General features: G+C 43.0%; 1 protein-coding gene across 1 annotated transcript in view; it reads right to left on the reverse strand.

The window, feature by feature from the left end:
* The window catches only part of LOC126188829 (vitellogenin receptor-like), a 209,998-nt gene that overhangs the window by 166,085 nt on the left and 16,599 nt on the right, over positions 1–27,314 (reverse strand). The gene's annotated exons all lie outside the window — the stretch shown is intronic.

The following is a 27,314-nucleotide window of genomic DNA, read 5'->3' on the forward strand; positions in this document are numbered from 1 at the left end:
CAGTTTGTAAGCAAGGAGGATAGATACAAGATACTGAATACTATTCTAGCCAAGAACATGCTCCTCCCCCTGATTTTTTACTTCTCTCTGTGCTTAGCTATGTACAAACTGGTGAAACACTGACCAATGTCCCATCTCTTACTTTGACACATTTGTCTCCATCTCTGTCTCCCTTCACTTATTACAGGTGGTTCTGAAGAGCACTTTCTTTGACCTTACCAGCTTACTCCACTCTCCTCTCACTAAAGAAATATTTGTTCACAAATCTAGCTAGTGTATGTAGCAGCAGCACTAGACTTGCCTCCTGAAATTAAGCACGAGAACCTTCCTTTGCTAAAATTATTGGAGGTGGTGGTCAGCCAATTATCTCCACCTATTTATCTACTGTCCGACTATTTGTACCACTTTTTTATAGAATCCTTACATGAAATATGTGAGTAACTTGAATTAATGGATGTGCTAATGTCTTAATCAGAAAGACATATCATTAAGAAAACACACGGGGGGTGGGGCGGCACTGGGGGGTTACGACTAAGAATTTCAGTATTTTAAGAGGCTTGTGCCATGCCTGAAGTAATTGTCTGTACACACTATTCCTCACTTTAGTGTAAGTTTACCAATTAAGTGATCTTACTTAGGGCATACGGAATAAACTATTGCTTTTGTCTTCAGTAAGTAAATAAGTGAGTAAAAATAATTTTGAAAAGACTAAGCCAACGAAGACTAAGTTTCTACTATCACCATTCTGACAGTATTACAAGATCCACAAAATTGGATAAGAATGACAAGGTTCGTACTGAAGACAATTTAGGTGCGTTTCACATGTTACAAATTTGAAAGCATTAGAAAACTTCAGTTTTGTGTACTTTGGGTAAAACTGATACATGTTGCAATATTAAATTCTATTACAGTTTTTACCACAATTTAAACTTCATGAACACGTTACACATTTTAGAACATTATGAACAGGTAAAATACTGTGCTCTCTACACGAACATGTACAGATCCTTTGTGATTTCAGTTACACAGGAATTAGGCTATGGTCTAAGGTGTGTTTATATACCTAGTACTGCATCTTAACACTGGATACGTCCTCAGAGGCTCTTAAGAAAGATATTTTTGAAAACAAGGCATCGTTAGATCTTCAAACTCAAACAAGATGTCACACAAAGCCTCTGAGGATGTGTCTAGCATTAAGAGACTAAAAATTAGGCCCAGAAGCAATCCCACATAGACTACACCACCAATTTCCTCATGTCAAAATTTAGACCTTACAAATAACTTGAGTAGATTGAAGCCCACATACCATTAGTTCATATGCTTTGTAATTAAAAGTACTATGATGCTAAGAGGTATACACATGCCAAGAAAATTAAATATGAGGCAATTTTACAGTTTGTCAAGAGCATTGTCTCCAGAGATCCAGATTCAAGTCCCAATCTTAGTTTTTCGTTAACATTACAAGAGCAGGAGTGTAAATACCTGAACTTTTTTTGTGGAATTACATTCCATTCAATAGATTACCACGATATCTTTGTTCCTGTGACATCTTACGCTTTTAGCTGAATGAATATTACATACAAAAAGTGAGTTGTGCATCAGACAAATTTGAACACTGGTTTGGAATATTACAGAACAGGACAATCAGGGTGTAATTTTTCCAACTTTTTGTGTAGTTTGAGCACATTGGTTTACAACCACATCTGCTTTAAAATAAATTGTTCATTCAGTTAAATGATGTTGCTCACTTAATAACAGTTTAATCTTTTGAATTAAATAAGCACATCTTAACATACTATTTAAGATTTACATCCACAAGAGTAAAAGTATTCTATTCATGCTGCCATACAGCCAAAGAATTCAGTCAGCTACATTCCTGTCAATTTCTTCAAACAACGTAGTACTTTATTAAGCTTTAATACCTGAAACTTCATAGCTTCAAAAACTATAAATGAGAAGATAACTATCAGCACTGTAGCAAGCCTTACAATATAAGAAATGAGTCAACTGAAATAAACAATACCAGATGTTTACTCCATCTTGTGACCTAAAAATTTGGTGTGATGCCATACATGTAACAACTTGAAGATATAAGAACACTGAGAATTGTATATATGTGTGTGTGTGTGTGTGTGTGTGTGTGTGTGTGTGTGTGTGTGTGTGTGTGTTTGGAATACAGGCTGTGGTGTAATCTGTTAGTGTAGCATGAGCTTAGGTTCAGCAGAAATTCATCAAATTGGTTGATCAGGTAAAGCAGATTCACTTAACCCTAAACTTTAGGTGATTACTTCCAAGATACCAAAACCCAATTCTGTATCAGGCACTTACACCTCAGATACCAAAACTTATCATGCATGACTATTACATATACCTAAAAAGAAAGATGATGAGACTTACCAAACAAAAGCGCTGGCAGGTCGATAGACACACAATGTCTAGTCTCATCATCTTTCTTTTTAGATATATTTTTCCCACGTGGAATGTTTCCCTCTATTATATTCATATGACTATTACATAGCAATATTAGACTAAGTTTATCCACAGCCAAATATGATAAAAAATGTAGTATATATTCTGAAGGATTTCAACTTTACTATTCTTCAAAAATCAAGTATAAAATGCCATGCCTATTAGGGTGAGGTAAGTAAAATGGATTTTTTTGTGTTACTATACAGGCATATTTTTAATTCTATACTTCCCACCAAAGGGAAGACACTTGCAGGATATGTTGGATGGAATGAACAGTAACGAGTGTACAACATGGATTGAGAATATACAGGAAACACTGAAATAATGATGAGCAGCAGAAATGAAAATAGCAAGAAACTTGCCAAAACTGATGACATGGAGGAATTATATCACCTTGAAAGCAGAATAATCCATGATGGACAAAGTGAGGATGACAAAACAGACTATTACACAGAATTCTTGCCCAATGTCTAAAAATCTCTGTACAGATGCAACACCGCTTTGTATAGAAGGAAATCCTGGATGTGGCAAAATTTTAAAGGAGAATCCAAGTGTAAGACCTGGTGTTACAGAAAGTCACTGAAAATTAGATTGAAGAGACATGTCTCCACAGAATCAACACAGAAATGAATGTGGGAAAAATTGAAAAGGGACAGCATAATAGAATATTTTGTTAAGAAACTGGGGAATCATTTCTGTAGTACTCAAGGGAGCTGTAGAAGGTGAAATATGTAGGGGAACATGGAAAATATATCCAAATAATGATTACTGATCGAGTCCTACTCCGAATGTCACTTCAGAGGAAGTTTTATGAGGTTTTATCAAATCAGAAGGGAGGTGGAAAAGTAATTAGCTTTGTATAAACAAGTTGACAAACCTGACACTGTCCAGGTACTCATTTTTCTATAAAAAACAAAAGTGAACTAGTGTAATAGTTCAGTCTGTTTACACAGCACCTGTTTCCCTGCAGCATTTGTACTTCAGTTGAAAGCTGCAAAATAGTGCTCCAAGGATTCAGATCACCTTAGTTAGACTACTGTATAAATGTCTTGTTGTTGTTGTTGTTGTTGTTGTTGTCTTCAGTTCTTAGACTGGTTTGATGCAGCTCTCCATGCTACTCTATTCTGTGCAAGCTTCTTCATCTCGCAGTACCTACTGCAGCCTACATCCTTCTGAATCTGCTTAGTGTATTCATCTCTCTGTCTCCCTCTACAATTTCTACCCTCCACGCTGCCCTCCAATACTAAATTGGTGATCCTTTGATACCTCAGAACATGTCCTACCAACCAATCCCTTCTTCTAGTCAAGTGGTGCCACAAACTCCTCTTCTCCCCAATTCTGTTCAATACCTCCTCATAGTTCTATTCGCTTCTTGTCCAAACTTTTTATTGTCCATGTTTCACTTCCATACATGGCTACACTACATACAAATACTTTCAGAAACGTCTTCCTGACACTTAAATCCATACTTGATGTTAACAAATTTATCTTCTTCAGAAACGCTTTCCTTGCCATTGCCAGTCTACATTTTATATCCTCTCTACTTCGACCATCATCAGTTATTTTGCTCCCCAAATAGCAAAACTCCTTTACTACTTTAAGTGTCTCATTTCCTAATCTAATTCCCTCAGCATCACCCAACTTAATTCGACTACATTCCATTATCCTCGTTTTGCTTTTATCTCCTTTCAAGACACTGTCCATTCCATTCAACTGCTCTTCCAAGTCCTTTGCCGCCTCTGACAGGATTACAATGTCATCAGCGAACCTCAAAGTTTTTATTTCTTCTCCATGGATTTTAATACCTACTCCGAACTTTTCTTTTGTTTCCTTTATTGCTTGCTCAATATGCAGATTGAATAACATCGGGGAGAGGCTACAACCCTTCTCACTCCCTTCCCAACCACTGCTTCCCTTTCGTGTCCCTCAACTCTTATAACTGCCATCTGCTTTCTGTACAAATTGTAAATAGTCTTTCGCTCTCTGTATTTTACCCCTGCCACCTTCAGAATTTGAAAGAGAATATTCCAATCAACATTGTCAAAAGCTTTCTCTAAGTCTACAAATGCTAGAAATGTAGGTTCGACTTTCCTTAATCTTTCTTCTAAGATAAGTAGTAGGGTCAGTATTGCCTCATGTGTTCCAACATTTCTACGGAATCCAAACTGATCTTCCCCGAGGTCAGCTTCTATCAGTTTTTCCATTGGTCTGTAAAAAATTCGCGTTAGTATTTTGCAGCTGTGACTTATTAAACTGATATTTAGGTAATTTTCACATCTGTCAACACCTGCTTTCTTTGGGATTGGGATTATTATATTCTTCTTGAAGTCTGAGGGTATTTCGCCTGTCTCATACATCTTGCTCACCAGATGGTAGAGTTTTGTCATGACTGGCTCTCCCAAGGCTGTCAGTAGTTCTAATGGAATGTTGTCTACTCCGGGGGCCTTGTTTCGACTAAGGTCTTTCAGTGCTCTGTCAAACTCTTCACGCAATATCATATGTCCCATTTCATCTTCATCTACATCCTCTTTTGTTTCCATAATATTGTCCTCAAGTACATCACCCTCTATATACTCCTTCCACCTTTCTGCTTTCCCCTCTTTGCTTAGAACTGGGTTTCCATCAAAGCTCTTCATATTCATGCAAGTGGTTCTCCTTTCTCCAAAGGTCTCTTTCATTTTCCTGTAGGCAGTATCTATCTTACCCCTAGTGAGATAAGCCTCTACATCCTTACATTTGTCCTCTAGCCATCCCTGCTTAGCCATTTTGCACTTCCTGTCGATCTCATTTTTGAGACGTTTGTATTCCTTTTTGCCTGCTTCATTTACCGCATTTTTATATTTTCTCCTTTCATCAATTAAATTCAATATTTCTTCTGTTACCCAAGGATTTCTACTAGCCCTCGTCTTCTTACCTATTTGATCCTCTGCTGCCTGCACTATTTCATCCCTCAAAGCTACCCATTCTTCTCCTACTGTATTTCTTTCCCCCATTCCTGTCAATTGTTCCCTTATGCTCTCCCTGAAACTCTGTACAACCTCTGGTTCTTTCAGTTTATCCAGGTCCCATCTCATTAAGTTCCCACCTTTTTGCAGTTTCTTCAGTTTTAATCTACAGTTCATAACCAATAGATTGTGGTCAGAGTCCACATCTGCCCCTGGAAATGTCTTACAATTTAAAACCTGGTTCCTAAATCTCTGTCTTACCATTATTTAATCTACCTGATACCTACTAGTATCTCCAGGGTTCTTCCATGTATACAACCTTCTTTCATGATTCTTAAACCAAGTGTTAGCTATGATTAAGTTATGCTCTGCACAAAATTCTACCAGGCAGCTGCTTCTTTCATTTCTTAGCCCCAAGCCATATTCACCTAGTATGTTTCCTCCTCTCCCTTTTCCTACTCTCGAATTCCAGTCACCCATGACTATTAAATTTTTGTCTCCCTTCAGTATTTGAATAATTTCTTTTATCTCATCATACATTTCTTCAATTTCTTCATCTGCAGAGCTAGTTGGCATATAAACTTTTACTACTGTAGTAGGCATGGGCTTCGTGTCTATCTTAGCCACAATAATGCGTTCACTATGCTGTTTGTAGTAGCTTACCTGCACTCCTATTTTTTTATTCATTATTAAACCTACTCCTGCATTACCCCTATTTGTTTTTGTATTTATAACCCTGTATTCACCTGACCAAAAGTCTTATTCCTCCTGTCACCGAACGTCACTAATTCCCACTACATCTAACTTTAACCTATCCATTTCCCTTTTTAAATTTTCTTAGTAAGGAATAAATGAATTAAAAATTCCTGTATGTTGCAGTATTTTTCATGGAACTCTGATGTCACACCTCTGATAGGTATGTGGTTCTCACCTCCCGCAGTGCTTGTTTCCCAACAGTATGTTTCATTGAAATCTCTAGTGGTTTAGTAATGTGGAAAACACAAAAATTCAGGCTAAATTCAGGCCACATTGTGACATCTTTTAGAAGGACTGAAATTTCTGGAAGGACTACGAAATTTGAATAAATCAATTGAATTAGCATGCAAGTGATTCCACCCCACTATGTGGACACAACATCTAATTCTGTGGTAGCAAGAGTGCAGTATGTTTAAAAATTAATGCTTAGTGACAGGTAAAATGCTAATTGGGGTTTCTTTGCAGAGGCTTTCGTCTAACTTCTCTTTTATAATATACATATATCTCCACAGAATGCTACTCTTATATTATACAGAAGAACTCATGTAGCAGATGAGCTGTTGGTGGAAGTAAAGATGTTGGTTTGGTTTTCTTTTGCTTTAGGGTGCAACAAACAACTAAGGTCATACACACTTAAGTCAGAACTACAGAACACGAAGACAGAGCATAGTTAAAAAATGACTATACATCAATCCCAACTGACATAATAGAAGACAGCTAAAAACAGGCACTTGGATAAAGGGCTAAAAAAGATACCATACGGAAACAGAGGACCAAACTAAAAATTAAATAGCCTTCACCATATTGCTATGGTGGATAAAAAGTAAAACACGGTCAACAGCCCACACATCATTCGCTAAAACGGCAGATAAATCAGACAGCAAATGCAAGCAGGAACATAAATGGTTAAAAAATTGGCATTCCATCAGGAAGTGGCAGCCAGGTAAAACTTGGGCACAATGTGTACAAAGTGGTGGGGTAGTACCACTTATCAAATGATGATGGCTACAAAGGCAGTGGGCAACACGTAGCCGAGTTAAAACAAACTCCTCCCGGCGGCAGGGTCGAGAGGAGGTCGTCCAAGCCGCTGGGAAAGGCTTAATAAGCCATAGCTTATTCCCGTAAAAGGAGGACCATTGGCGATGCCAAAAGGGACACCACCTCCTGACAGACAGCAACACAGAGATCATCTCAGGGAATATAGGTACTTGCGGGCTGAGGTACTAGGACTGCAGCCTTGGCAGAAGCATCAGCAGCCTCATTTCCTGGCAGACCATCATGACCAGGAACCCACAGAAACATCACACTGCCTCCACCAAGAGTAAGCAAGTGACAGTTTTCCTGGACCCGCTGCACTAAGGGATGGGCCGTGTACATTGCACAGACACTGAAGGGCACTGACCGAGTCTGAGCAGAGGACACAATTGAAAAGTCTGTGTCGTTTGATGTACTCTGTGGCCTGATACAAGGCGAAGAGCTCGGCTGTAAATATTGAGGAGTGTGTCGGAAGCCGATATCAAAAGACACAGTTGCCAATAATGAGGGCAAACCCGACCGAGCCCACACTCCGTTCGAGAGCCATCACTGTACACAAAGGTACTATCGGGAAGTTCCACATGAAGGTCGTGTGAAACTGATGGCGATAGACCGAGGCTCCAGTAGTGTCCTTAGGAAGTGAATGAAGGCTCAGATTAACATGGGTCACTTCACGAAGCCAAAGTAGTGAGAAGTTAAGCCGCCATACCAAGTGTCGAAAGCAGACTCCAGGAGGGACAAGTCCTATACTGACTATCAAAGGAGGCACAGGATGGGGGCCACACATGACAAACGGCATGCATACCTGCTGAGGAGAAAGTCACAGCAGTAGGACAGAGGCAATTCAGCACCTCAACCGGGCTGGTGTTGGTTGGTTGGTTCATTGGTTTGGTGTATAAAGGGACCGAACTACAGGGTCATCAGTCCCATTTTCCTGACACCAGCAAGGCTCAAGGTACATAAACACCCAACACTACACCTAAAAAGAAAATGAATGGAACGAACAAAAAACAAGGGGAAACATACGTCACAAGGAAAAGCAGAAGGTATTAAAACCATAGAGCTTACGGTCTGGGTAGGATGATCACAATAATACAATGAGGATGAGCCAGCCACTCTGCAACACATTAAAATGTCCACCCCAGACAGACAAGTGGGAAAAGACGACGACGACGACGACGACGACGACGACGACAACAACAACAACAAAAAAGTGCAACAGGGTTAAAATGGATGAAGGTGGCGACCTCAGAGAGAAGCTAAATACCCACCCTTAGATGGTACAATAAAAAAAACCTCATGAATAAAATGTAAAACTTAATCTGCTGTTGAGCAGATTGTCATCCAACACTGAAGGTAGGGCGCTGGGAAGGCGAAAAGCCCGCAGCAGAGCAGCAAAAAGTGGGCAGTCCAGTAAGACGTGAACAACAGTCATATGTGAGTCATAGTGACACCAAGGTTGGTCCTCACAACACAGGAGCTGCACATGTGTTAGCCACATATGTCCAACATGGAGTCAGCAGAGAACCACAGAGTCCCTGCAAGAGGCCCCCATGGAGGTCTTCCACACATTCATAGTCTCCTTAAGGGCATGCAGTTTGTTGTGTGTACTGAGATTATGCCATTCCGTCTCCCAAAGCTGAAAAACCTCGCAGCGTAATAATGATCGCAGGTGAGTTAAAGGATACTGATCTCCAGAAGCGGTTTCCATGTAGCTCGTTTGGTAAGCCTGTCAGCAAGTTCATTTCCAGGGATTATGAGGTGACCTGGGGTCCACACAAACACCACTGAACGACTGCACTGTTCCAGGGCATAGAGGGACTCCTGGACGGTCACTACCAAAGGATGGTTGCGGTATCACTGGTAGACAGCTTGAAGGCTTCTGAAGCAGTCAGTACTGATAAGAAACGACTCGCCAGGGCACGAGCGGATGTGCTCAAGAGTGCAAGAAATGGCCGCCAGCTCTACAGCGAAAACACTGCTGCTGTCTGGCAAGGAGTGCTGTTCAATATGTCCTCCATGAACAAATGCGAAGCCAACGTGACCATCAGCCACTGAGCAGTCAGTGTAAACCACTTCATGGTCCTGGTAAATGTCAAGAATCGAGAGGAAGTTACAACAGAGCTGTGGGGTTAACCGAGTCCATAGGACCATGTGAAAGGTCCATGCGAAGCTTCAGCTTAGGTGTACATGTGAATGGACCTCAAGTATAGGTGGTAAAGGCAAGGATGCCACTACAGACAGAAGAGATCGGACACGAACCACAATCTTAAGCCCTGACCTGGGCCTCCGATACAGGAGGTCAACTGCTGTGGATGGGAAAAGGAGACAGTAATTCGGATGCTCAGGAGAAATACAAATGTGTGCAATATAACTGGCGTGCAGTTGTTCACGCCTAACCTTCAATGGAGGGACTCTGGCCTCCACAAGGACACTGGTCACCGGACTCGTCCTAAAAGCTCCTATTGCCAGTCTAAGGCCACAGTAGTGCACTGGGCCGAGTAGACAACACTGAGGGTGCCACCAAACCATAAACCAACTCCCATAGTCAAGGCAGGATTGAACTAGGGCTCTGTAGAGCTGCAGCAGCATAGAGCGATCTGCACCCCAGTTGGTGTTGCTCAGGCAGTGGAGGGCATTGAGGTACTGCCAGCACTTCTGCTTCTGCTGACGAAAGTGAGGTAGCCACGCCAATTGAGCATCAAAACCAGTCCTACGAATCGATATGTCTCCACTACAGCAAGTGGATCATCATTACGGTAAAGTTCTGGTTCAGGATGAACAGTACGACACTGACAGAAGCGCAATGCACACGACTTCGCAGCTGAAAACTGGAAGCTGTTGGCTAGAGCCCATGACTGCCGCTGGTGGATGGCTCCCAGAAGGTGCCGCTTGGCAACACCAGTACTGGAGCAGCACTACAAAATGCAGAAGTCGTCTGCACACAGAGAAGATGAGACTGACTACCTGACAGCTGCTGCTAGACTGTTAATGGCCACTAAAAGTAGAGATGGACTCAATACAGAGCCCTGCAGGACCCTATTCTCCTGAATGGGGAGGGGGGGGGGGGCTATGGGGGCACCAACTTTGACACGGGAATTACTGAGTGATAGGAAATTTTGGGTAAAAATCTGGAGCAGGCCCCAGAGACTCCACTCTCATAATGGGGCAAGAATATGATGTCATCAGATTGTGTCTTAAGCGTTTCATTAATCAAGAAAGACGGCAGGTGTTGGCATCTGAAAAAGGCTGTTTGGATGGCAAACTCAAGGGGGAACTAGATTATCAATGGTAGAGTGACCCTGGTGGAAGACGCCCTGGCATGGAGTCAGTAGGCCATGTCACTCCAGGACCCAACACAACTGCCGACTTACCATACGTTCTAACAGCTTACAAAGAACATTGGTGAGGCTGATGGGCCGATAGCTATCCACGTCAAGTGGGTTTTTACCAGGTTTGAGCACTGGAATGACTGATCTCCCGCCATTGTGAAGGAAAGACGCCACGCACCAGATCCGGTTAAAGATGTTGAAGATGATATGTCGCTTGTAGTCTGACGAAAGATGTTTGATCATTTGACTGTGGATCTGATCTGGCCCAGGAGCCATGTCAGGGCAATGTGCAAGGACTCCTTTGTTTGCTTGCCCTCTCTCTCCTCTTTAGGGACTTGCTGGGAGGACTTCTCTGAAGTAGCTTCAGGGCACAGGCGAAGACTGAAGCTCTTCATCCAGCAGCTTTTGGCTCCTTTAGCTACTGGTGAGTGTCTTCTGTAGCATTAGTCGAGACCTTGGCAGAGAGGCCCCCAAGGGAGCCCTTCTGCACAAGAGGAGCCAGAGGAGGCTGTTGCTTTTCTGGCTGAGGGTAGGGGACCGATGTGCATGGGGTGGGGGGGGGGGGGGGCTGCTCTCAAAGTACGTACTTTGGGAGAAATGGAACGAGATTTTCCCCCTACCACATAGGGCGCAGATGTACTCTGGAGACCCGGAGGGCCCACTGTTTGTGGCACAACCGAACCGGGTGTAATTGTTCAAATTTACATTTAGCCTGTTGGTAAGGGAACCAGTCCAGGTTCTTGTACTCTACGATTTTCCACTCCTTTTCGAGTACTGTGCAGTCTGGCGAACAGGTCAAACCGTAAAATGGAACCTGAACTTAGAGCCGAAAAGTGAGTGACTACTTTTACTTGCCTCTTATGACAGGCAGGGATACTTCAGGCCTATTCTAACCCCCAGACCCGCAGGGGGCTGGGCTGGTGTAAAAGGCACCTGTGCCCAAACGGATGCCATGATGGTGGATACTGTTGAGACAGCGTATGAGGGAAGTGTGTGCAGATGCGTAAACAAAGCACCCATAGTCGAGTTTCAAACAGACGAGGGTCCAGTATAAACGGAGGAAGATGGTTTGATCGGCACCCCAAGAAGTACCATGGAGGACACACAGGACATTGAGGAACCGCTTACAATGAGCTGCCAGGTAAGATACATGGGAGGACCAAGATAGTTTCCTTTTGAGCATGGGCCCAAGGAATTTTGTAGTTTCAACGAATGGGAGGGCAACACGCCCAAGATGTGAAGATAGTGGTAGAAACCACTTGCGCCGCCAGGAATTCATACAGACTGTTTTGTCAGAGCAAAAGAGAAAGCCACTGTCAATGCTCCAGGAGTAAAGGTGATTAAGACACCGCTGAACACGCCGCTCAGTGAGACGGGTCCATTGAGAACTGCAATAGATAGCAAAATTGTCAACAAAAAATGAGCCAGAGATGACCGACTGGTGACAGGCCATTACAGGGTTAATGGCGATAGCAAAGAGGATGACACTCAGGACGGAGCCCTGAGGCACACCGTATTCCTGGATAAAGGTGTCCAACAAGGCAGAATCTACATACACCCTGAAAAATCGATCTTGTAATAATGTCCGAAGGAAAAAGGGCAAGCGGCCACGGAAGCTCCACATGTAATGAATGAGTACAGAGGATACTAGTTCTCCAGTAGGTTAGTAGGCCTTCACCAAATTGAAAAACACTGCCACAGTCTGGGATTTCCACAGAAAACCATTCATGACACAGGTGGACAAAGTAATGAGATGGTAAACTGCGCTTTAAATCTACACTGTGCCTTCATCAGTAAAATGCAAGACTCAAGCCACTGTACCAGCTGAGCATGAACCATATGTTCAATCACCTTGCAAACACAGCTGGTAAGAGAGATTGGGCAGTAGCTAAAAGGAAGGCATTTGTCCTTACCGAGCTTAGGAATGGGTTCACACCAGCGCCCAGTAAACGTGCCCTCTGTCCAGATGAGGTTGTACGTGTTAAGCACAATGTGCTTACGCACAAGAGAAAGGTGCTGCAACATCTGAATGTGGATGATGTCTGGCCCTGGGGCCGAGGATCGGGATGAACTGAGAGCATGATCTAGCTCCCTCTTAGGCGGAATTGTAGCACTCCTGATTTGGAGAAAAGGAGGGAATAGACCGATCCTCCTGCACTCATTTCTAATGGAGGAAGGCAGGGTGATAGTGGGAAGAGCTCGAAACATCCACTAAATGGTGGCCCAAGATGTTGGAGACAGCACTAGGGTCCACGGTATCATCATCTACTACTGTGAGACCAGAAATTGGGGAATGGCTCTTGGTCCCAGAAAGCCATCAGAGGTTTGCCCACATGACAGAGGAACAAGTGGAATGAAATCCAGCTAGCTTGTCAGCTATCCGTAAGAATGCAATGACACTTTGCACACACATGTTTATAATGAATGCAGTTTGCCACTGTAGGATGAAGGTTAAAAATGCGGAGAGTAAGTCTCCGTGCACGAACTGTCTCAGCATGCCTCAGTCCACCAATGGACTGGGACACAACATGGTAGAGGAGAAATGCGAGGACTGGAGAGTATGTATAGCACTGGTGAGATATTTCACCTGGTCATCACAACTGGGAAAATCTTGTTCTTCGAAAGTCACCAGTGAGGAGTAAAGCTGCAGTCAGCCTTAGTAAGCTGCCATTTGGGTGTGCATGTGGGTGAGGTAGGAGTCAGCAAACAGATAGCACATGGGAAATGGTAGCTTAAGTATGTGTCAGAAGGAACGGACCACTCAAGACGATTGGGCAAGCTGGGCTGTGCAAAAGGATAGGTCCAAATGGGAATAGGTGTGCGAGAGCCTGAAAGGAAAGTGGGTACTCCAGTGTTACGGCAGAAGAGGTTAGTTGGTTAAGAAGGTTAATGTAAACTTCGAATTATTGTTCTACTCGCCCTGGAAGTGGAGTTAGTACCATTTTCCCCCACGCCTGCAGAGGAAATGGGCGGCCGCTGAATGCATCTAACACCCTCTCGTGACTTCCTGGCGAACTGCTTGGGATTTTCTCGGCCTGTTACGCATACAGCGAGTGTGCAAGGGTTGGCTACATTGTTTTTTGTGACAAATGAAGCGCTAAGAGCACGGAACTTCGTCTCTTTGCTGTTTACCGTTTCGAATTAGTTCAGTGTTGCGTCTGTTGCTGGTAGTATTATACTTCTTGTGTAAAGCGTTGTTCTGGTTACGATTCCACGTTTTAGTAACCTTGTGTATAAGAAGAGGAAGAACGTAGGGAAAAGAAAATTAACACTAATACCAAGTTGCGATACTACAATTACTGAAACAGTGTGTTGTTCTGCTAAGCAACACATGGCCGGCCATAGCCCTGTGACATCTTCTAGCAAGAAGCTGACTGGTGGAAGTGACAGATTTCGTGAATCATAAATGTTCCTCAAACTTAGTGATTTTAACATGGGCAGTATAAGCACCTCCGGCTCCCCTTAATATTATCCTGTATGAGCAGCGTGACACCCTCATGAGATGGAATGCCGACCTAAGGGGGAAGATCTAAACAAATTTGTAAGTGAAGTAAAAGTGAAATCTCCAAGTGGTCATGAGAGTGCACTTTTGTTTCCTTAAGACAGAGTACAAGGGGATCCTGTGATGCTAAAAGCCATGGGGGGGGGCCATAATGCGTGCGCAGAACAGAGATTTTTCGCCGTACTGCGCATGACGTCAGCGTCGAGAAACTCCGCTCAGTTCGCGCGCTTTCTTACGTGTTTAAGCAAGTAAGTTTTGTGTTGTTGCTGTTTGTTATCGTGTTGAATCGTGTTTATTCTTTCTGCGACACTTTAACAATGCCGAATTGTGCTGTGGCTATGTGTGAAAACTATAATCAGAAGACTAAAGGGAGTAGTATTTCCTATCATAAGTTTCCGAAAGATCCTGAAACATGTGCTCGGTGGATTCAGCTCTGTAGAAGAAGTGATAGTATTAACATTAAAAATGCTACTATCTGTAGCATACATTTTAAAGAAGACGATTATTTACGGGATCTCCAAGCTGAATTAATGAAACTTCCACCAAAGAATATCTTAAAGCCGACTGCAGTTCCTTCTTTGCACCTCATTAAAGCCACATCTGCAGCTGCTGCTGCTGCTTCGTCTTCTGTCCAAGAAAGAAATGACAGAAGGAAAGATCGTGAAACACGTAAACGTGCACTTAACAGACTAGCTTCACTGTCACCGAAGAAAAAAAAAGTGGATCAAAGCACAGAAACTGAAAAAGGCCGCATCGAGGATGAAATGAAGAGGCTTCATAAGGAATTATCGCTACAGACAGAAGAAAATAAGCGTTTGATAGCTGAAAACAACACGCTGAGAACGAGAAACAAATTACTGGCTCATGCATTAAGCAGACAGAGAAAGCTGTGCCAAAGCCTTCAGTATCAAAGAAGTACTAAAGTGACAACTAAAGTACACCAAGTTTTAAAAAAAGTGTTTACGAATGCACAAATTGAATGTCTTCTTAAATCAAAGAAGAGCACCCATTGGACCCAGGAAGACATAAGCAAAGCCTTGATTCTGCGCTCTCAGTCCAGAAAAACTTTTATTTATTTACGAAATATAATGGGAATACCATTACCTGGACTTTCTACGTTAAAACGATGGATATCCAATTCTTTTCGTTGTGTTCCCGGAATTTTGACTGATGTATTGTACTTAATGAATAAGCAAGCAACAAACTTAAGTCAAGCAGAGAAGCTGTGTGTGTTAAGCTTTGACGAAATGAATGTGGACAGTCGCATATGCTACGATCAAGCAACTGACACCATATACGGACCACATAGCCAGGTACAGGTTGTTATGGCACGTGGTTTGTGTGGAACCTGGAAGCAGCCCGTATATTATAACTTTGATACTACGATGAATCGGGATTTACTGATCAGTATCGTCAGAGGGACGCAGAAAGTGGGATTCGTCGTAGTTGGTATAGTGTCTGATTTGGGGGGTAAAAATGGGAAAGTGTGGAAGGAATTCCACATCGACTACACAAACACGTGCTTCACCAACCCAGATGATGAAACGAAACGTGTTTGGGTATTTGCTGATGTACCACATATGATGAAACTTCTCAGAAACCACTTTTTAGATGATGGTTTCTCATTAAGTGACGGAAGAACGATAACAAAGGGCATAATCGAGCAGCTATTGTCGAAAGATAATGGAGAACTGAAACTGTGTCCTAAGCTTACTGCTCATCATCTGACTGTTTGTGGAAGAGATCGACACCGCGTTCGTCTTGCTTGCCAACTCTTTTCTAACACTGTATCAGAAGCAATTTCTTTTGTAATGCCTGAAGAAAAAGACACGGCAGATTCTTCAAATTGGTGAACGACACTTTTGATGTTATGAATTCGAGGGTACCTGTCGGCAAACGACCAATTTCAAGTGCTTTTGGATTGTGTAAGGAGACGCAGGAGGAAGTTCTTCGCAGATTCTACTCCGTCTGTGAAAAAATGAGAGTGGGAAATCGTAAAACTTTACTTCCTTTCCAAAAGGGATTACTCACCTCGATTCGGTCACTGCTGGGTTGTTTTTCGGATTTAAAACATGGCTACGGTTTGAAGTATGTATTGACCTCAAGGTTCAACCAAGACTGCCTTGAAAACTTATTTTCCCAGATAAGAGCAATTGGCAGAGCCTATGATCATCCCTTACCAGTGGAATTTAAAAGCCGTTTGCGTATTTTAGTTATGAACAAAAGTATCACTGACATTCAGTTACGCAGTTCTTGTCCAGTCTCAGTGGAAACTGATACAAATTATTTGACTTCCAACCTGTTTGCAGGACTTGTGCCGGGCATTGAAGAAGCGTTGTCAATGATAGAAGGTGACCAACAAATGAGGGACATTACACTACATGACTTAATTGTTCCACCTTTGATAGAAGATTCAGAGTGTTCTCTAGAAGGTCTCTGCTACATCGCTGGATATATTGCCTCCAGGTGTGTCTCCATTGACAAATCACTTGGTCATCCTAGTGGTAAGACACTCGAAGTGTCGAAAGACCATGCAAGTTCTGGATGGATTGAGAAACTGTCTCGTGGTGGCTTAATCATCCCTTCAGATGAGTGGTTTGATGTTGTTAAGCAGTTAGAGGTGCTTTTTTTAAATTTTCATGGCAGCAGTCTGTGTAAAGACGGCAATGTGATCAGAAACCTGAAGAGACTCCTCAAGAGCTCATCACAGTGTATGCTAAAACCAGAACCTTCATCCGGTTAAGGCACTTCAACACATCGGCAAAGGCACAGAGGGCCAAACAGCAGCAGCAGAAAGCAGCACACAGATGGAGGGCTTCTGCAGTCCTCTCCAGATCTGATTAAGGTATTTAAATTCTTCTTAAAATTTTTGAATGTCAGTTCATTAAACCAGGCTTCTGTATCATTATGTGTAGTAATGTCTCATCTAACTAGACGTACGGTTGTTGCTTAATACCTGCACGAAGAAGATGGTACAAACTATTGCCGACTGTGATGCACAAAATGTGTTTAGTAAACTGAAAGCTCTTGTTGTAATTGTTGCATTTCCAGTACTATTAAAAATTGTAAAATATATAAAAAGGGACTGAAGCATACCAGATCATTGTTATCTAACAAAAAATATTGAGTAATAGAATATAAATTGAGGGGAAGCCACAAATCTGTAGTTTTACTTTTGTCATTATCAAAGAGACAAATAAGAGTTTCACAGTCGTAGCAGATATTAACATTCAGTCCCTGTATTGGTAAGCTTCGATCGAATCCATAATTCATTATATTGCCCTTCACTTTTAATAAATTAATGTTAGTTTAAGCGCAATAGTGCCGTATGCGAACGTCTCGCGCTGCTGACGCTTCTCGACAGTGACGTCACACGGAAGCGCCCGATCGCTGCCGAACACATTGGCCCAACCTTCTATGTAGCAACCTTGGCTAAAAGCAGCTGAAAATCTTCTGTGGGACCGAAGGCCGCAAACGTTCCATTAGAGGACAGTCATGTAAAGAGATGTAGGGTTCTCAACTTGGCGGCTGCTAAGTTACAGCCGATCTAGAGTCGCTACTAAAGGGCACAGAAGGAGGAGGATCCTGCTCCATGGGGTCCACTGAAGCATCGGCTTTCTTGTGCAGTCGGATGGTGGATTCCAATGCTGAAGAATGGTTGGTGATGTGCACTGACAACAGGGAGGCTGGCCGAGCTACGGCACCACTTGGTGACAGCGTCAAAGAGGATATTCGAGTTGGCGAAGGGGAAGACAGTTTGCCTTTGGTGGACTTCTTTGAGCGTTTCCCCATTAGCTGAAGACTCAGGTGTTTGGCTGGAGGGGTGATGGATATCTACATGGGAGTACTTGTGTCCTTTCTGGCCTATCGGTTGTGTAGCTGGTAGCTCCATCCATTGTGGCAAGAGTTTGACGGGTTGTTGCACAGATGGATGGGGGATGGTGATGCTACCTTGACACTGGGCGATTTCACAACCTCCGAGCTGAATTTGAGGTTGCATGTCTGCATGGCCATGTCCTTCATGGAACAAGGGGTAACAAGAACAGAACTATAGGTGCCGACAGGAGAACACAGGATTTGCGACTAGTCGGCAACTTGCAAGCGACTGGGTAAGGCACTTTTTCTCATTAAGACACATGAGACAATCCTGAGAGGAAGCAGTATGACTGCCATTGCAGTTGATACAGCGGTTAGAAGGAAGTAGACTATCACCCTTATGTGCATCCCTACCGCAGGTTACACATTTTGCTGGGTGTCAACCAGGCTGAACTGTGATAATTTCATGGCCTGCTTTGATCTTTGACGACAGCACCACTCTATCAAATGTGATAAGAATGCGGATGGGCACTAAGAAGGAATCTACCTTTTTCCATTACACAATGGATGGCAATGACAATCTGATTAGAGAGGTAAGACTGAATTTCGGCCTCGCTTAGACTGTCGAGCAGCCTGGTGTAAATTACACCATGGGACAAGTCTAAGTTCTACAGGCCTCAACACAAACAGGGTGGCCGTGGGAAGTGAGGCAGCTAGCAGTAGTTGTGCTTGATAATCAGAAGTAGTCTCCAAAAGCAAAGTGCCATTCTGTAAACCAAAGCAAGATTTCACAGGGCTGGCAATTGCATCAACACCTTTCCGAGTTAGAAACGGATTTACCATGGTGAATGACTGACAGTCTTCAGCATGTGAGACCATGAGGAACTGTGGTGCAGCAGGAAGGGTCTTTGAATCTGTAGCCTCATTACATTTATGTTTTATGGATGTTGATGATTGACTCATCGCGAGGAAATCCCCAGGATTGTCAGCGTCTCCAATGGTGCACTCCTTCACAGCCTTATGTGATTGTTCACACCTCAGGTCACACCTCGCTAACACCTGACAGAGGGACCAATTGACAGTTTGGGAAGTTAGCAGCTCAGGCAATCGCCCCTCCCTGGGCCTGGCCTGTACCAGGGATGTGTGTGCAAACCCTACCTGTCGACCCAGGGCTGGGAATTACTTGTTACCCTGTCACCTGTTACGCGTCAGACACGTGGGCTGACCTTCAGGAGTGCACAGCGAGGAAGAAGTGGAGGAACGAGAGAAGGGAAACAAAGAAAGGAAAAGGGAATTAAATCAAAGGTGAGACTATTCTTATGTCAGCGATAGACAATGCAGAACATAACCCATAACATGCCAGAAATGTTCCCTAAGTGAGGGGGAAAGAATAGGAAGTGGATAGACATGCAGCACAGAAGGGAAAAAATGCTGCAAATGTTGGGGCCCTATGGTAGCCAAGCACAAACCCGCAGAAGAGTGGTGAGCCCCCTGGGGGTATAAAATCACTCAGCTATCTTCACTTACTGAACATTATTTGTATTTTGCCTAAACTGAACCTTTTATACTTAGATGTTTCCCAAACCACCTTGTGTTTTATGTTGTAGCTTTATATGTATGAGTGATTCTCCCTTCCCCCTCCCCTCTCGTACTGCAACATTAATGCCTTACATGATACATCATATGTGGATGAACGTTTTTAGAGAAAACAAACATGAGGGTTCACACAACATTATTTTGATGATTGTTCGTGACGTTGTGCACTATTAATGTCCACTATATCTGTAGTAACATTTTTTTGTATTAGTCCAGTTACCATCAATTGTAAATTGAACTTAAATTATACATTTGGGTGCATATACATAATGTGCTACAATATTGTGTTAACAAGTCTATGTTGGTTGATAATTATTGAGATGCAGCTTATTTGCATAGCTCATTTAACTTGCATTAGTTAGTTTGTTGAGGATGGCATGAGTTATGATCAGAATCTTTTTTCATCACACTCAAAGCTTCTGTCACATGCCTTGGGACATCTCAAACTTGTAATCTAGCCATTCGGCCAAGCCCCACAAAGGAAAACCAAGGATAACCTCAAGGTAGATTTACCATCCTCGTACTTCTCATTTGCAAAACAAAAATTTCATTGAACAACACTGAAAAAAAAAAATTATATATATATATATAAAAAGAAAGATGATGAGACTTACCCAACAAAAGCGCTGGCAGGTCGATAGACACACAAATAAACACAAACATACACACAAAACTCTAGCTTTCGCAACCAATGGTTGCCTCGTCAGGAAAGAGGGAAGGAGAAGGAAAGACAAAAGGATTGGGTTTTAAGGGAGAGGGTAAGGAGTCATTCCAATCCCGGGAGCGGAAAGACTTACCTTAGGGGGAAAAAAGGACAGGTTTACACTCGCACACACACACATATCCATCCACACATACACAGACACAAGCAGACATTTGGGTCTTTGCCTTTACAAATGTCTGCTTGTGTCTGTGTATGTGTGGATGGATATGTGTGTGTGTGCGAGTGTAAACCTGTCCTTTTTTCCCCCTAAGGTAAGTCTTTCCGCTCCCGGGATTGGAATGACTCCTTACCCTCTCCCTTAAAACCCAATCCTTTTGTCTTTCCTTCTCCTTCCCTCTTTCCTGACGAGGCAACCGTTGGTTGCGAAAGCTAGAGTTTTGTGTGTATGTTTGTGTTTATTTGTGTGTCTATCGACCTGCCAGCGCTTTTGTTGGGTAAGTCTCATCATCTTTCTTTTTAAATATATTTTTCCCACGTGGAATGTTTCCCTCTATTATATATATATATACAGAATAATTTCCTTTGAAATGAATTTAAACACTATTCACATAAGAAACACAACACTGTTAATCTCCTGTGTCTTGAGGAACTGTTGACACGTTGGGTTACTCCTTTTTATTTGTCATCTACATGTGGCTGATCTCAATTCTATTCCCATTTCACTGTACCCTCGTGGTTTTTTTTTTTTTTTTTTTTTCGGCATATGGTTTACATGAAAATAAGAGTCAGTATAAGTTCTGTCAAAAAGGTGTTTGATCGATGCTCAGAGGAAATAGAATCTAATCTAAAGTACTTTCTAATTCTCTGTCCTGAATCCGAAATATTCTGAAGTTGTACGATGTTCTTAATTTTTATCAGATGCACTATACACTAATCCAACTGGTGACGCCATCTCAACTTTTGTTCATCATCTTTCAGACGTACCTTAACACTTGTCGATGTGCTTGTAACTGCTCAGCATTCGCCTAGTTGGTAACTTCGTGAGTAACAATTGACATGAAAAAATTTACACACAGAGGTATGTTACAACACTGACACAATTACAAAGCAAATTTCCATTATGACAATTACAAAGCAAATTTCCATTACAAAACATTGAAATAAAGCATAAGCAGGTGTCGTAGCCGAGAATGGGTTAGCCCAGTATGACTTTAGCTCAATGAGTTAAAAAGGATATAAACGTACACCGACATTGTCAAAATTGACATAAGCAAAAAACATATCTTGCCATAGGCCAGATTCATTTGAATCATTAACCCATGGCCATTATGCATTGTGAGAAATGATTGAAGCTATTATTATTAATTAATCTAAAAATTATAAGAAATCAGTCATACTATAGCTAAACACTCTGCATTCTGGAAAGAAAATTTACCTCTGCATTGAAAAACAAATACATAATGTCCGCATACATCTCGAGCATGATGCCTGTAAAGAAAAACTTACTACTAAATTGCAAAAAGAAAGAAAATATTCTTAATATGCTTCATAGTTTCAATGTAAAACTGTCTAATCAATAGTAATTGAGATGAATCTTATTTTCAGTCTTCAGAATCTTCAGTCATCATGAAATTCTTTCAATAAATGATGAGGATACATTCCTTTCACCTTATCGTTCTTCACATCCTTCGGAACATAAGTCCCTAGATGAGGTATTTTTGTAATCACAAATGGTCCTTCATACAGTAATTGCCATTTTTTGTTCCTCCACTGTATAAGTGAAGCCTTAGGATGAGTTTTTACTAAAACTTTGTCTTTCACTTGATATGTTTTTATCCTTCCAAGTGAATTGTCAAAAGAGATTTTTATTTTCTTTGCCTTGTCCATTGTATTGAGTAAGGTGTAGTGTACTTTAATTTTTAGTGATTTTTTAGTGATTTTTTAGTGACATTCTGTCAATTGCTGTGTTAGGAATTGGTCGAATCCAGTCATTCTACTCCTGTTTTCCAAACATCAGTTCATTTGGGGTATACTCTGTCATAGTATGTGTCATGTTGCTCATAATTTCCTGAAAATTGTCAAGATAATAGATCCATTTCGTTTGCTGGCTGTGGCAATATGTTCTCATGAACTGGTTTAATTTCCAAAAGATACGTTCCACAGGATTTTCCGAAGTTTTTTTGTTTTGTTTTGTGGTTTTAGGGCGCACAACTACAACGGTCATTAGCGCCCAGACTAAGTTAGGAATGCACTGCGAGGCACAAGGTTAAAACAGCAACTAAAAGGGACAACACTATAAAAGACATTAACAGGCATAGGATTAAAAAAAAAAAGGCATAATCAAATGTCCTTAGACAGGTTTGTCAAGTGGATAAAACGAAGAACGCGAGCAGCTGCTCCTGGATCATCCGCTAAAATGGTATAGCAGGCCAAGATCAACGCGCAGTGTATTAAAATTTGGACAGGATGTTAAAATGTGGACAATTGCCCACATGGGCAGAATGTCATCGGCGCAGCCGTCAGCAGATGGCGATGGCTGAACCGACAGTGTCCAATTCGTAACTGGGCCAAAATGACCTCCTCCCGCCGAGAAGGGCGTGAAGAGGTCGTCCAAGCCATGGGAAGAGGTTTCAAGGCCCGAAGCTTGTTGTCCATAAGCCCAATCAGCGTGCCACAGCAATAAAATGCGCTGACAAATGACCCTACTACAATCTGATGAAGGGACACAACAAGAAGCTATCCGAGGCTGGAGGACCACAGCCTTGGCCGCGGCATCTGCAGCATCGTTCCTAGGAGTACCGACATGGCCAGGAACCCACATAAAGCTAACCAGAGAACCGTCGTCCGCCAGCTGCTGAAGAGAGCGCTGGATCCAGTGCATGAAACGGTGAACCGGATACGGATCACTGAGGCTCAGGATGGCGCCCAGGGAATCGGAGCAGATGACATAAGCAGAATGTCGGTAGCGGAGGATGTAAAGAACAGCATGGTAGAGGGCAAATAGCTCAACTGTGAAGACCGAACAATGGCCATGGAGCTGGTATTTGAAACTGTGTGCCCCGACAATAAAAGAACACCCGACACTGTCATTGGTCTTAGAGCCATCTGTATAAATGAAAATCATATTAATGAACTTCGAACGAAGTTTGACAAAACGGGAGCGGTATACTGAAGCTGGGGTAACCTCCTTTGGGAATGAGCTGAGGTCAAGGTGAATGCGAATCTGAGCCTGGAGCCAAGGTGGCGTTTGGCTCTTGCCCACTCGAAAGGTTGCTGAGAGTGAAAAATCAAGGTGCTGAAGGTGGCAACGAAAGCGAACTCCAGGGGGTAGCAGGGCAGAGACATACAACCCGTATTGACTGTCGAGAGATTCGTCAAAAAAGGAACGATAAGACAGGTGGTCGGGCATTGACAATAGCTGACAGGCGTATCGACAAAGCAGTATATCGCGCCGGTAGGTTAGTTGCAATTCACCGGCTTCAGCATGAAGACTCTCGATGGGACTAGTATAGAACTCTCCGATCGCAAGACGTAAACCCCGATGTTGTACAGAGTTGAGGTGGCGTAAGATGGACGGCTGTGCAGAAGACTATACGAAGCTCCCATAATCCAGCTTTGAGTGGATGATCGACCGATATAGGTGAAGTAGGACGGTTTGATCCGCTCCCCACCATGTACCGCTGAGAACATGGAGGACATTTAGGGAACGGGTACAACGGGCACCCAAATATGACACATGTGGAGGCCAGCCAAGTTTCCTGTCAAATGTAAGACAAAAAATTTAGTTGTCTCCACGAATGGGAGAGCAACGGGACCGAGACTTAAGGACGGTGGGAGAAACTCTTTGTAGCGCCAGAAGTTAATACAGACCGTCTTCTCGGCAGAAAAACAGAAGCCATTGGCGACACTCCAGGAGTAAAGACTGTCAAGACAACGCTGAAGACGGTGCTCCAGGAAACATGTACACTGCGCACTGCAATAGATGGTAAAATCGTGCATGAAAAGGGAGCCTGATACATCAGCTGGGAGGCAATCCATTATTGGATTGATCGCTATGGCAAAGAGAGCGACGCTCAAAACTGAGCCCTGTGGAACCCCATTCTCCCGGCGAAAGGCGTCTGACAGGAGAGAACCCACACGTACCCTGAACTGTCGATCCATTAAAAAGGCACGAATAAAAAACGGGAGGCGACCGCGAAGGCCCCATGTATGCATGGTACGGAGAATGCCCGCCCTCCAACAGGTGTCATAAGCCTTCTCCAAATCAAAGAACACAGCAGCGGTCGGGGGCTTCCGCAAGAAGTTATTCATAATGAAGGTCGACAAGGTAACCAGATGGTCAACAGCAGAGTGGCGCCTATGAAATCCACATTGTACATTGGTAAGTAGCCGTCGAGATTCGAGCAGCCAAACCAAATGAGAGTTAATCATTCGCTCCATCACCTTACAGACACAGCTGGTAAGGGAGATGGGTCGATAACTGGAAGGCAAGTGCTTGTCCTTCCCCGGCTTAGGAATCGGGACAACAATAGACTCGCGCCAGCATGTGGGGACATGACCCTCAATCCAGATGCGATTGTAAGTACGAAGAAGAAAACCTTTACCTGCAGGAGATATGTTCTTCAGCATATGAATATGAATATGAATAGAATCAGGCCCTGGAGCGGAGGACCGTGACCGGGCAAGTGCATGTTCAAGTTCCCGCATGGTGAATGGGGCATTGTAACTTTCACGATTCGAGGAGCGGAAGTTAGGTGGCCTAGCCGCCTCTGCCTGTTTTCGGAGGAGGAAGGCAGAGTGGTAATGAGCGGAGCTCGAAACCTCTGCGAAAAAGCGGCCGAAGGCATTGGAGACATCCTCAGGGGCCACAAGGACGTCATTCGTGACCCGCAAGCCAGAAACTGGTGAGTGGACCTTAGTGCCAGATAGCCGGCGCAGGCTACCCCAGACAACAGGAGTAGTAAAACTGTTGAAGGTGCTTGTAAAAGCAGCCGAGCTGACTTTCTTGCTTTCTTTAATAACACGATGACACTGCGCACGTAATCGTTTACAATTGATACAATTCGCCACCATAAGGTGGCATTTAAGGGTGCGTAAAGCACGTCAACGAGCACGTAAAGAGTCTCTACGTGCTGCAGTTCACCAGGGGACTGGTACGTGATGTGGAGAAGAAGTAGTGTGACGGATGGAATATTCAGCAGCAGTGAGAATGACTTCCGTGAGGTGTGCGACCTGACTATCGCAACTTGCGAAGGTTCGATCCTGAAAGGTTGCCCTGGAAGAGATGAGCCCCCAGTCTGCTTTGTAGATGTTCCAACTAATCGAGCACGGAGAGGGGGTATGATGCAGGAGATGGATAACACACGGGAAGTGGTCGCTCGAATATGTATCAGAAAGTGCATACCACTCAAACCGGCGTGCAAGTTGGGTAGTACATATAGAGAGGTCTAAATGGGAATAGGTGTGAGATGTGTCCGAAAGAAAAGTAGGGGTGCCAGTATTGAGGCAGACAAGATTGAGTTGGTTGAAAAGGTCTGCTAACAGGGAGCCCCTTGGGCAGGATGCTGGAGAGCCCCAAAGGGGATGGTGGGCATTGAAGTCTCCAGTTAACAAAAATGGTGCAGGTAGCTGAGCAATAATTTGCATCAAGCCTGCCCTGGTAACAGCAGACGACTACGGAGTGTAAACTGTACAAATGGAAAATGTAAAAGTTGGGAGAGTAATTCGGACGGCAACTGCCTGCAGGCCGGTGTGCAATGTGATGGGATCGTAGTAAATATCATCCCGGACCAGCAACACAACCCCTCCATGAGCCGGAATACCGTATTTACTCGAATCTAAGCCGCACTCGAATCTAAGCCGTACCTGAAAAATGAGACTCGAAATAAAGGAAAAAATAATTTCCCGAATCTAAGCCGCAGCTGGAATTTGAGACTCGAAATTCAAGGGGAGAGAAAATTTTTAGGCCGCACCTCCAAATCGAAACAAAGTTGGTCCATTGTAATATGAGACACAATTCAGGTCGAATGAATGACGATACAGCTACAGTAGTTTGGTTCGAGCTGTAAGCTTAGCAGTTAAGCTTTACCAGGTAGCAATTGCTATGCGTCAGGCGCTCCGTCCTTATTTATGCGGGTACCCTTCGTTTTTCACGTGCTTCGTCTGGTTTGAATTGATTGCTTATTTTTCTTTGGTCTGATAATTGCCGTTCTCTTTGTTATAGGTGTTTTCGTCACTCTAAGCTGAAAATGCATTACTGTACTGTGTCATGCATTGTTTGTCGCATTCCGATAATGAATGTTCACGACCTGTCGCCGCTCGCGGCATGGTTTGCTTTTGTGCGTGCTACCGCCGCTTACAATAAAAAAAAGAGAGTAATTGTCTCAGTAGCGAAACAATGGCAAGAGACTGCTATTTGTTGTTATTTACACTGCTGCTTTCTTTGATAATTATCAACAAGGACCAAATAATAAAGTGTGTATGGTAGAAGATGTTCTGAACGAGAGTTTAGCGAAAATTTTTCTCCGTTTGAAAATCTTTGCAGACGCCTCTTTAGTACATTATTTTCTGCACAGAAGTTAGTCATCTTAGATTTAAAAATCTAGTCAATTGCCGTGCTTCATTTCTGACTGTATAAGACTGCATAAGAATAATACAAATATGAACATGACATATGTGTATACTTCCGCGTTTGTGTTGTCTCACTCTAGTTTCGTAGTTTATTAGGCACACAGGATTTAAATGAGATAGCAGCAAACACGAAAGAATACATGCCAAAATGTTTATATTCGTATTATTCTTATGGTGAAGAGAATACTGCACGTGATTCAGAATTCACTAAAGTTCCCATTAGCCATTCTCTTCTCACAGGTAGAAAAAAAAGTCAGAACGTAGAATTGGCCATACTGACAAACATCGCAAACGGTCTTGCCAGTCGGATTTTCGTAGTACATTTAAAAGCTGCTACATTCGAAGATGAACAATACGGAATTTGTATTTACTTCGTTGGATAATGTATGAAAATGCAGTGGTCGAAATTCGGGCGGAGAAAAAAGCTCGTCTTCCACCTTTTTTTTTTTTTTTTTTTTAATTTATTTACTGACGCAGAGGTTTTGGCGCCAGTATTTATCTTTGTGCCTGTAAAGCATGCCTGTGTAGCGCTACATATATTCTACGGCAGAAGTTAGTTGTGGCGGCAC

The sequence above is a fragment of the Schistocerca cancellata genome, chromosome 5, assembly GCF_023864275.1.
Source record: "Schistocerca cancellata isolate TAMUIC-IGC-003103 chromosome 5, iqSchCanc2.1, whole genome shotgun sequence".
NCBI lineage: Eukaryota > Metazoa > Arthropoda > Insecta > Orthoptera > Acrididae > Schistocerca > Schistocerca cancellata.